General features: G+C 46.6%; 1 non-coding gene across 1 annotated transcript; it reads left to right on the top strand.

Moving 5' to 3' along the window:
- The first annotated feature begins 5,800 nt into the window (after positions 1-5,800).
- On the top strand, positions 5,801-5,938 carry LOC114807516. The gene has a single exon (XR_003755576.1). It is a non-coding gene; the product is annotated as a small nucleolar RNA SNORA7 (small nucleolar RNA).
- Positions 5,939-8,924: the final 2,986 nt, after the last annotated feature.

The raw sequence follows: 8,924 nt of genomic DNA, 5'->3' as shown, positions 1-8,924 counted from the left end.
TGGGATAGAAATGTCAGGAGGGAGATGGGGTGATAGCCGGATGGTGCAGTGAGGTCTGGGGTAGCTTTTTAAGGATGGGGAGACATGGGCAAGTTTAAAGGCAGAGGAGAAGGAATTAACAGAGATTGAGTGGTTGAAGATGTCAGTTACTGATGGAAGAAGGGATGGATTTGAAAGCACAAGGAGAGGGGTGCAGATTTTGCAGGTAGGTAGGAGATCCCATCTTGAGAGAAGGCTGCAAATAATGAGAGATGGGAGGTGTTCCCGGGATGTTGGTTAGTTATACAAGATAGATGAGGGCACAAGGGAGTAAGGGTGTTGAATTCTGCAGAGGCCAGAGTTCAGGGCGTGGATTTGCGCATCAAGAAAGGGAAGCAGCATGGTGTGTATCTTCAGCATAGAGGTGAGAGAAAGTGACATGTGAGAGAATGAGTTCTCTAAGGGAGTTCATTCATTCATTCAATAGTATTTATTGAGCGCTTACTATGTGCAGAGCATTGTACTAAGAGCTTGGAAAGTACAGCCGGCAACAGATAGAGACAGTCCCTGCGCTTTGACGGGCTTACAGTCTAATCGGGGGAGACGGGCAGACAAGAACAATGGCAATAAATAGAGTCAAGGGGAAGAACATCTCATAAAAACAATGGCAAATAAATAGAATCAGGGTGATGTTCATCTCATTAAACAAAATAAACAAAATAAATAGGGTGATGAAGATATATACAGTTGAGCGGACGAGTACAGTGCTGAGGGGGTGGGACGGGAGAGGGGGAGGAGGAGAGGGAAATGGGGGAGAAGAGGGTTTAGCTGTGGAGAGGTGAAGGGGGGTAGAGGGGAGAAGAGGGAAAAAAGGGGGAGCTCAGTCTGGGAAGGCCTCTTGGAGGAGGTGAGCTTTAAGTAGGGATTTGAAGAGGGGAAGAGAATTAGATTGACAGAGGTGAGGAGGGAGGGCATTCCAGGACTGCGGGAGGACGTGGCCCAGGGGTCGACAGCAGGATAGGCGAGACTGAGGGATGATGAGGAGGTGGGCGGTAGAGGAGCGGAGTGTGCGGGGTGGGCAGTAGAAAGATAGAAGGGAGGAGAGGTAGGAAGGGGCAAGGTGATGGAGAGCCTTGAAGCCTAGAGTGAGGAGTTTTTGTTTTGAGCGGAGGTTGATAGGCAACCACTGGAGGTGTTTAAGAAGGGGAGTGACATGCCCAGAATGTTTCTGCAGGAAGATGAGCCAGGCAGCAGAGTGAAGAATAGACTGGAGTGGGACGAGAGAGGAGGAAGGGAGATCAGAGAGAAGGCTGACACAGTAGTCTAGCCGGGCTATAACGAGAGCCTGTAGCAGTAAGGTAGCCGTTTGGGTGGAGAGGAAAGGGTGGATCTTGGCAATATTGTAAAGGTGAGACCGGCAGGTCTTGGTAACGGATCGGATGTGTGGGGTGAACGAGAGAGACGAGTCAAGGATGACACCGAGGTTGCGGGCCTGAGAGACGGGAAGGATGGTCGTACCATCCACGGTGATAGGGAAGTCTGGGAGAGGACCGGGCTTGGGAGGGAAGATGAGGAGCTCAGTCTTGCTCATGTTGAGTTTTAGGTGGTGGGCAGTCATCCAGGTGGAAACGTCCTGGAGGCAGGAGGAGATGCGAGCCTGAAGGGAGGGGGAGAGGACAGGGGCAGAGATGTAGATCTGCGTGTCATCTGTGTAGAGATGGTAGTCAAAGCCGTGAGAGCGAATGAGTTCACCAAGGGAGAGAGTGTAAATGGAAAACAGAAGAGGGCCAAGAACTGACCCCTGAGGAACTCCAACAGGTAAAGGATGGGAGAGGGAGGAGGTGCCTGCCAAGGAGACTGAGAATGACTGGCCAGAGAGATAAGAGGAGAACCAGGAGAGGACAGAGTCCGTGAAGCCAAGGTGAGATAAGGTGTGGAGGAGGAGGGGATGGTCGACAGTGTCAAAGGCAGCTGAGAGGTCAAGGAGGATTAGAATGGAGTAGGAGCCATTGGATTTGGCAAGAAGGATGTCATGGGTGACCTTAGAGAGAGCAGTCTCGGTAGAGTGGAGGGGACGGAAGCCAGATTGGAGGGGGTCCAGAAGAGAATGGGAGTTAAGCAATTCTAAGCAGTGAGTGTAGACGACTCGTTCTAGGATTTTGGAAAGGAAGGGTAGTAGGGAGATGGGGCAATAACTGGAAGGGGAAGTGGGGTCGAGAGAGGGTTTTTTTAGGATGGGGGAGACATGGGCATGTTTGAAGGTAGAGGGGAAGGAGCCATTGGAGATTGAGTGGTTAAAGATAGAAGTTAAGGAAGGGAGGAGGGCAGGGGCGATGGTTTTTATAAGGTGAGTGGGAATGGGGTCCGAGGCGCAGGGGGAGAGGGTGGCACTTGCGAGGAGGGAGGAGATCTCCTCTGAGGATACTGCAGGGAAGGATGGGAAAGTAGGGGAGATGGTTGTGAGGGGGAGGGGAGAGGGGGAGGGGTGAATTTGGGGAGCTCAGACCTGAGCTGGGGAGTGGGTGTAGATGGAGAATAGGAGACTCAGGACTAAACCTTGAGGGACCACCCCCCCCCAAGTTAAGGGATGGGAGGCAGAGAAGGCCAGGAAAGAGGCAGAGAATGAGCAGCCAGAGAAGTATAAGAAGAACTAGGAGAGGACAGTGTCAATGAAGCCAAGGTTGGATAAAGGTGGTTGTCGATAGTGTTGATGGCAGCTGAGAGGTCAAGGAGGATTAGGATGGAGTAAGGCCATTGGATTTGGCAAGAGGAAGGGACTGGTAACCTTTGCGAGGGCGGTTTGTGTAGAGTGAAGGGGATGAAAGCCAGATTGGAGGGGTCAAGGAGAGAATAGTAGGAGAGGAATTAGAGACAATGGATGTAGACAAGTCACTCAAGAAGTTTGGAGAGGAATGGTAGGAAGGAGATGGGGCAATAACTAGAGGGAGTCATGGGGTCCAGGGATGGGTATTTTAGGATATGGGAGTCATGTGCATTATGGAAAGCAGTGGGAAAGAAGCCATTGGAGAGTGAAAAGTTGAAGATGGCAGTCCGGGAGGGAAGAAGGACGGGACAAGTGTTTTGGTAAGGTGCGAAGGCATGGGGTCAGATGTGCAGGTGGTGGGGGTGGATTTTGAGAGGAGGCAGGAGATCTCCTCTAGAGATACTGCTGAGAATGATGGAAGAGTTGAAGAAGGGGTAGAAGTGGGGAGGGTCTGGGAAGGGGCAGGGGAAATTTTAAGGAGATCACACCTGATAGTGTCACTTTTCTTAATAAAGTAGGTGACCAGGTCATTGTGGGCAAGGGATGGAGGTGAAGCAGAGACTGGGTGTTTGAGGAGAGAGTTAAACATCTGGAGCAACTGGCAAGGGTTAGGGGCATATGATGTCAATACAGTGTCAATGAAGTTGGGTTTCAATAAGTATAGAGATGCAGTATGACATGGTGAGAAGCAGCATGGCATAGTGGATAGAGCATGGGCCTGGGAGTCAGGAGGTCATAGATACAAATTCCACCTCCGCCACTTGTCTACTGTGTGACCTTGGGCAAGTCACTTGACTTCTTGGGGCCTTGGTTACCTCATCTGCAAAATGGAGATTGAGATTGTGAGCCCCATGTGGGACAGGGACTGGGTCCAACCTCATATGCATGTATCCAAGCATATGGGCAAGAGATGGGCGAGGTGGGGAGATGGGGGTTTTAGAAGGGAATTACACATTTGCAACAGTTGGTGAGGGCAATGGGTGTTGGGTATCAGTAAGGATGGAGAAATAACTGCTGGGCAGAGTTAAAGCATGCAAGGATAAATTTTAAGTTGACAATTTTGGCCTGATGTCTGGATTTCCACCAGCAGCACTCTGTGGCTCATGCACAAGAGTGAAGGAGGCTGACTGTGTTAATAATAATAATAATTGTGGTATTTATTAAGAGCTTACTATGTGCCCGGCACCCAACTAAGCATTGAGATTGATACAAGCAAATAGGGTTGGACACAGTCCCTGTCCCATGTGGAGCTCATAGTCTCAATCTCCATTTTACCAATGAGGTAACTGAGGCACAGAGAAGTGAAGTGACTTGCCCAAGATCACACAGCAGACATGTGATAGAGCCGGGATTAAAACCCATGACCTTCTAAATCCCAGACCTGTGCTGATCCAGAATTGTGGGTAAGTCTGCTTTGTGACCTCGGGCAAGTCACAACCTCTGGCTTCAGTTTCCTTAGCTATAAAATGGGTGGAATAATATCAGTGTTTCCCTACCTCACAGCAAGGATGTGAGGATAAAATGAGATAACTGATGTGAAAACACTATGTGTTAAACAAGGTCTAATTATTATTACTATGATGACTACTACTGGTTCTTGTCCGAGTGCTTAGTACAATGCATTCACCACTGACTACTTAATCAGAACCACGATTACTACTGCTAGCAAATGAACTCTAACATCTGCTGTTAGACTATGTTTCCAGTCCTTCGATCCACCATTAATAATGATAATAGTAAGAATGATGATGGTATTTGTTAAGCATTTACTATGTGCTGAGCACTGTTCTAAGGTCAGGGATGTCCTTCAATCCATTGTCCAGAAACTGGAATGACTGAGAACACAGCAGCAACCAACACAGCAAGCATCAGTCAATCAATGAGATTTATTGAACGCTTACTGAGTGCAGAGCACTGCATTAAACGCTTGGGAGCGTACACTATAATAGAGTTGGTAGACACATTCCCTACCCACCAGGAGTTTACAATCTAGAGCACCCCAGAGAAACCACAGCACACACTCTTTCTCTCTGTCTCTCTCTGTCTCTCCCTCTCTCTCTTTATACCAGACCTTCTTTCATTTCTGGCCGGTTCTGAGCCCCCACCAGGAAAGCAACTGCTCTCTTTAGGCGCATCTGGAGTCCTGACCACTGCTCTGGGGCAGGGGAAATCCTATCCTGCTCGACTCTGGTCCCCAGCATTACCTTCTGCACTCAGGATCGATTCCATTGATCTTTCCTGTTTTTTGGACCCCTACATCTGGTTCTAGAGCCCTGTGCCTTTGGAGTCCAGCAGGGGGATCCAAGCCCTGGCACTGTCCCTTGTTTAGCTCCTTTTCCATCTCTTAGCCAGACCTCCAACTGTGTGGGGAATGGTTGGTGGAGAAAGAAAGGGTTTGGGAGGAAAGGAGTACAGGTGGGAGAAAACATATTTGAGGGAAGGAGGAAGAAAGGAAATAAAGGAAAAGAGAGAGGAGGAATAAGGAAACAGAGAGAAGAGGCCCTCACTGGAAACTTCTCTGATGCCCTGTCACCCTGAATCCTGCTTCTCTCTCCCTCCTCCCCCAACACACACATTAAAACCCATAACTTTTAAAATGGTACAGGAAAAATGGGGGCAAAGTGTGAAATGAAAATACAGTTTTTTTCTGAAATGGTTCAAGGATTAGACTGCCTGAAAAGCTATAATAACAACAATAATAATCATGTTTGTCAAGTTTTTACTAGGTATACTGTGCAGTGTAGTAAGCCCTGGGATAGTTACAAGATAAGCAGATCAAACCTTAACCCTATCACAGATGGGGCTCACACTCTAAGAGGGAGGGAGAACAGGTCTTTGATCTCCATTTGACAGATAAGGCACAGAGGGTTAAGTGACTTACCCAAGGTCACATAGCAGGCAAGTGGCAGAGCCAGAATTAGAATCTAACTCCTCCTGAGTTCCCCAGCCCAGCTTTGGTCAATTACCCAATTCTGTGACTTTGTTCCACTTCTGCTTTTTTTATGTGGTATTTCTTAAGGTACTCTACTGGGATAGCTGCAAGCTAATCAGGTTGGTCCCCTCTCAGGGTCGCACTTGGAGAGTTTCCAGTAATCTACCAGTCTCGACTATGAGAGGGAGAGTCAAGCAGAGACATATCCATTCCATTCCTAGCTTGTGCAGTGGCTAGTGAGTGGAAGGCAATCTGCTACAAGTCAAAACTCCCCTGTGCCGGGCAGCAGCTCATGGGACAGTCGAGGGTAGAGACCAAGGTTGAGTGCATGGAAGGAGACAATGGTAAACCACTTGTGTATTTTTACCAAGAAAACTCTAGAAAAACACTACCAGAACGATTGCAGATGGAGGTGTGGCATTCTGGGAGAGATGTGTCCATGGCGTTGTTATGGGTCGAAGATGACTCGACAGCATAAGACAAGACAAAATTAGGTTGGACACAGTCCATGTCCTACATGGGACTCAGAGACTTAATCCCCATTTCACAGCTGAAGTAACTGAGGCACAGAGAAGTTACATGACCTACTCAAGGTCACACAACAGCCAAATGGTGGAGCCAGGATTAGGTCAGGTCCTCTGACTTGTAGGCCTGTGCTCTATCCACTGCATTGTTATTTGCCCATGTTTCCCCATTGTAGATGAAGGTAACATCTGGGGAGACATGAAAATTGGGAAATTCAATTAGGAAAATATATCTCAAAGGATGGAATTGGCCAATCCCAAAGAAATGAAATATTTCTGAGAAGTAGAGATGGTCTGTCCAGTACTACATGTTCTTATGTTCCTCCTTCTTCCCTGGTCGATCTCTTTCTTCCTAGACATTTCCAGAACAGAACATTCAATGCCCAAAGAACATTCCAGACAGTTCAGGGTTCATCAAAACAAAAGATTGGGTAGTAAATATGATTTGTCCATAAAGTCACTGGTCTTTGTGGCCTTGGATGGTTACCCCACTCTCTCCCACTCAGATGTCTGTTAGGATTTCAGTAGGGAAGGACCCAGCTGGTGACTCATTGTTTCTTCCACGTTTGTCTATTTCCCAGAAACCAGACCTGAAGAATGGAATGTTCTACATGCACAACTCAGTGTGCCAGTGTTCCAGAGCTTAATACAGTGTCTCCACCACTTAGGACGGTGCCTGGCACATAGTAAGCACTTAACTAATTCCATAAAAACAACAACAACAAAAAACTATAGGATAAGAAAAGGCTTGCCATGGGATTCTGTAAGCAAGAATCCTGGAGGGATTTTATTTGCTGGAGTTTGATTCTCTTATCGTGGGGTAATTCAGCAAATACCTTTTTGATTTAACTGAATATAAACAAACGGCAGGATCTTTGGGAAAAAAAACAGCCCTCTAGAGGAAACACAATCTGGGTGCCATTTAGGAAATTGCTTGGTAAAATTGTAAATATACATCTAATTCCAGCAGAGGCAGAAAATTGACAGTTCCAGCAGACTTCTGTTTTTTCTAATGGTATTCACATTAGTCTTCAAATCCAAAGTGCAGGCTGGCTTTGGTCTTTGGAAACAGAGCCAGTAGGTTAAAGAAGAACAAGTGAAACAATAGATTCTTGGGGGAGAGGGAGGCCTAGAGAGAAAGGTGCAGGGGAGGGGATAAACACTTGGAAACAGACAACATCATTACTGGGCTACTTGAGAAAGGTGAGCTACTGGGAAGGTAAACATTTCCGGCAGAGAGAGACTAGTTTCCCTCCCTCTGTCCTGGTCTTAAAGGTCTTCCTTTCTCTCTTCTGTAGATGCTTGCCTTTCATCTGCAAACAGAAGAGATTTTTCAACAATCTTTGGAGGACAGAACTGACCTTCAGGTTTGGGGATAATCCAGTTGTTGCAAATCTTTGTCAAGAAAGAAAAAAATTCAACCCCCCTTGGGATGCTGGTGGTTCTGAAGGTCTGGTTGATTGCTGGAGCCTATGTGGAGGGGTCAACAGCTCTTAGGGTGAATTTTTCTATGTTCTGGAGAAAATTATCAATCAATCACTGCCATTTATTCTCCCCCTCTTTAGACTATAAGCCCGGTGTGGGCAGGGATTGTCTCTCTTTATTGCTGAACTGTACTTTCCAAGTGCTTAGAACAGTGCTCTGCACAGAGTAAACGCTCAATAAGTACAATTGAATGAATGAATTTATTGAGCGCCTGCTGTGTGCAGAGCACTGTACTAAGTGCTTGGGAGAGAACAGTAAAACAGAGTTGGTAGACATGATCACTGCTTTCAAGGAGCTTTTGCTCCCAAGGAAGACTTTGGCTTGGTATTAGGGTGAGGGAGGGGAAGAATGGGGATAAGAGGATGGAAAGCCTTGGGGAAATAGGATAGGGGGAATTGGGGGAGGGGCACTAGATCCATGTCCCTCCTTGCCTGCTAAATCTTTCTAAAAGGCCATCTCCTCCCTGAGGCCTTTCCTGATTCATCTTTGCCATCATCATCATCATTATCATCATCATACTTCTACTGTGTACAAAGCATTGAGCCAAGTGCTTGGGAATATACAGTAGATGTTAAAATGCAGCACTTGCCCTTAAGGAGCTTACAATTTAACAGGAGAGAGGAAGAAACAAATTGCAAACATGTAATAGGAACAAAAGCATAGATACAAGTAATAAGCATAAATGCAGTCAATTAATGAATAAACCAGATCTAATAATAATAATAATAATTATGGTATTTATTAAGTGCTTACTATATGCCAACCACTGTTCTAAGCACTGGGGTAGATACAAGGTAATCAGGTTGCACCATAGTCTTAATCCCCATTTTACAGATGAGGTAAGCAGGGAGATGGGGGTTAGAAAATGGGGCCTAGAGGAGATGGCTTTTTGGTGGGCTTTTGACAATGTGAGGGAGTTCCATGCAGGGGGAAACCATGAGCAATAGATAGATATCTGTTCCCCATTCTCCAAACTCCAACCCCTGGTTCACACTCTTTTCCCTGACTGGAACTTCCTCCTGCTTTGATATGTCATAACTCGGCTCTCCCCAGTTTCCAAGGCTTTCTGAAATCCCACCTCCAGAAAACTTTCCCTGAATAATTTTTCATTTCCCCAGGTTACAGCCTTGCAAAGATCATCTCAGTACTTTTGCATTCAGTTACCTGTTGTGCTTTTGTACACAGCAATCTATATACCCTACTGCTTAAGCACTTCTGCCTCCTCTCTGTAAATCATTAT

Source organism: Ornithorhynchus anatinus, chromosome X2, assembly GCF_004115215.2.
Source record: "Ornithorhynchus anatinus isolate Pmale09 chromosome X2, mOrnAna1.pri.v4, whole genome shotgun sequence".
NCBI classification, from domain to species: Eukaryota; Metazoa; Chordata; class Mammalia; order Monotremata; family Ornithorhynchidae; genus Ornithorhynchus; species Ornithorhynchus anatinus.
The sequence above is the reverse complement of the archived record's forward strand: the minus strand, read 5'-3'. Positions and strand labels throughout refer to the sequence as shown.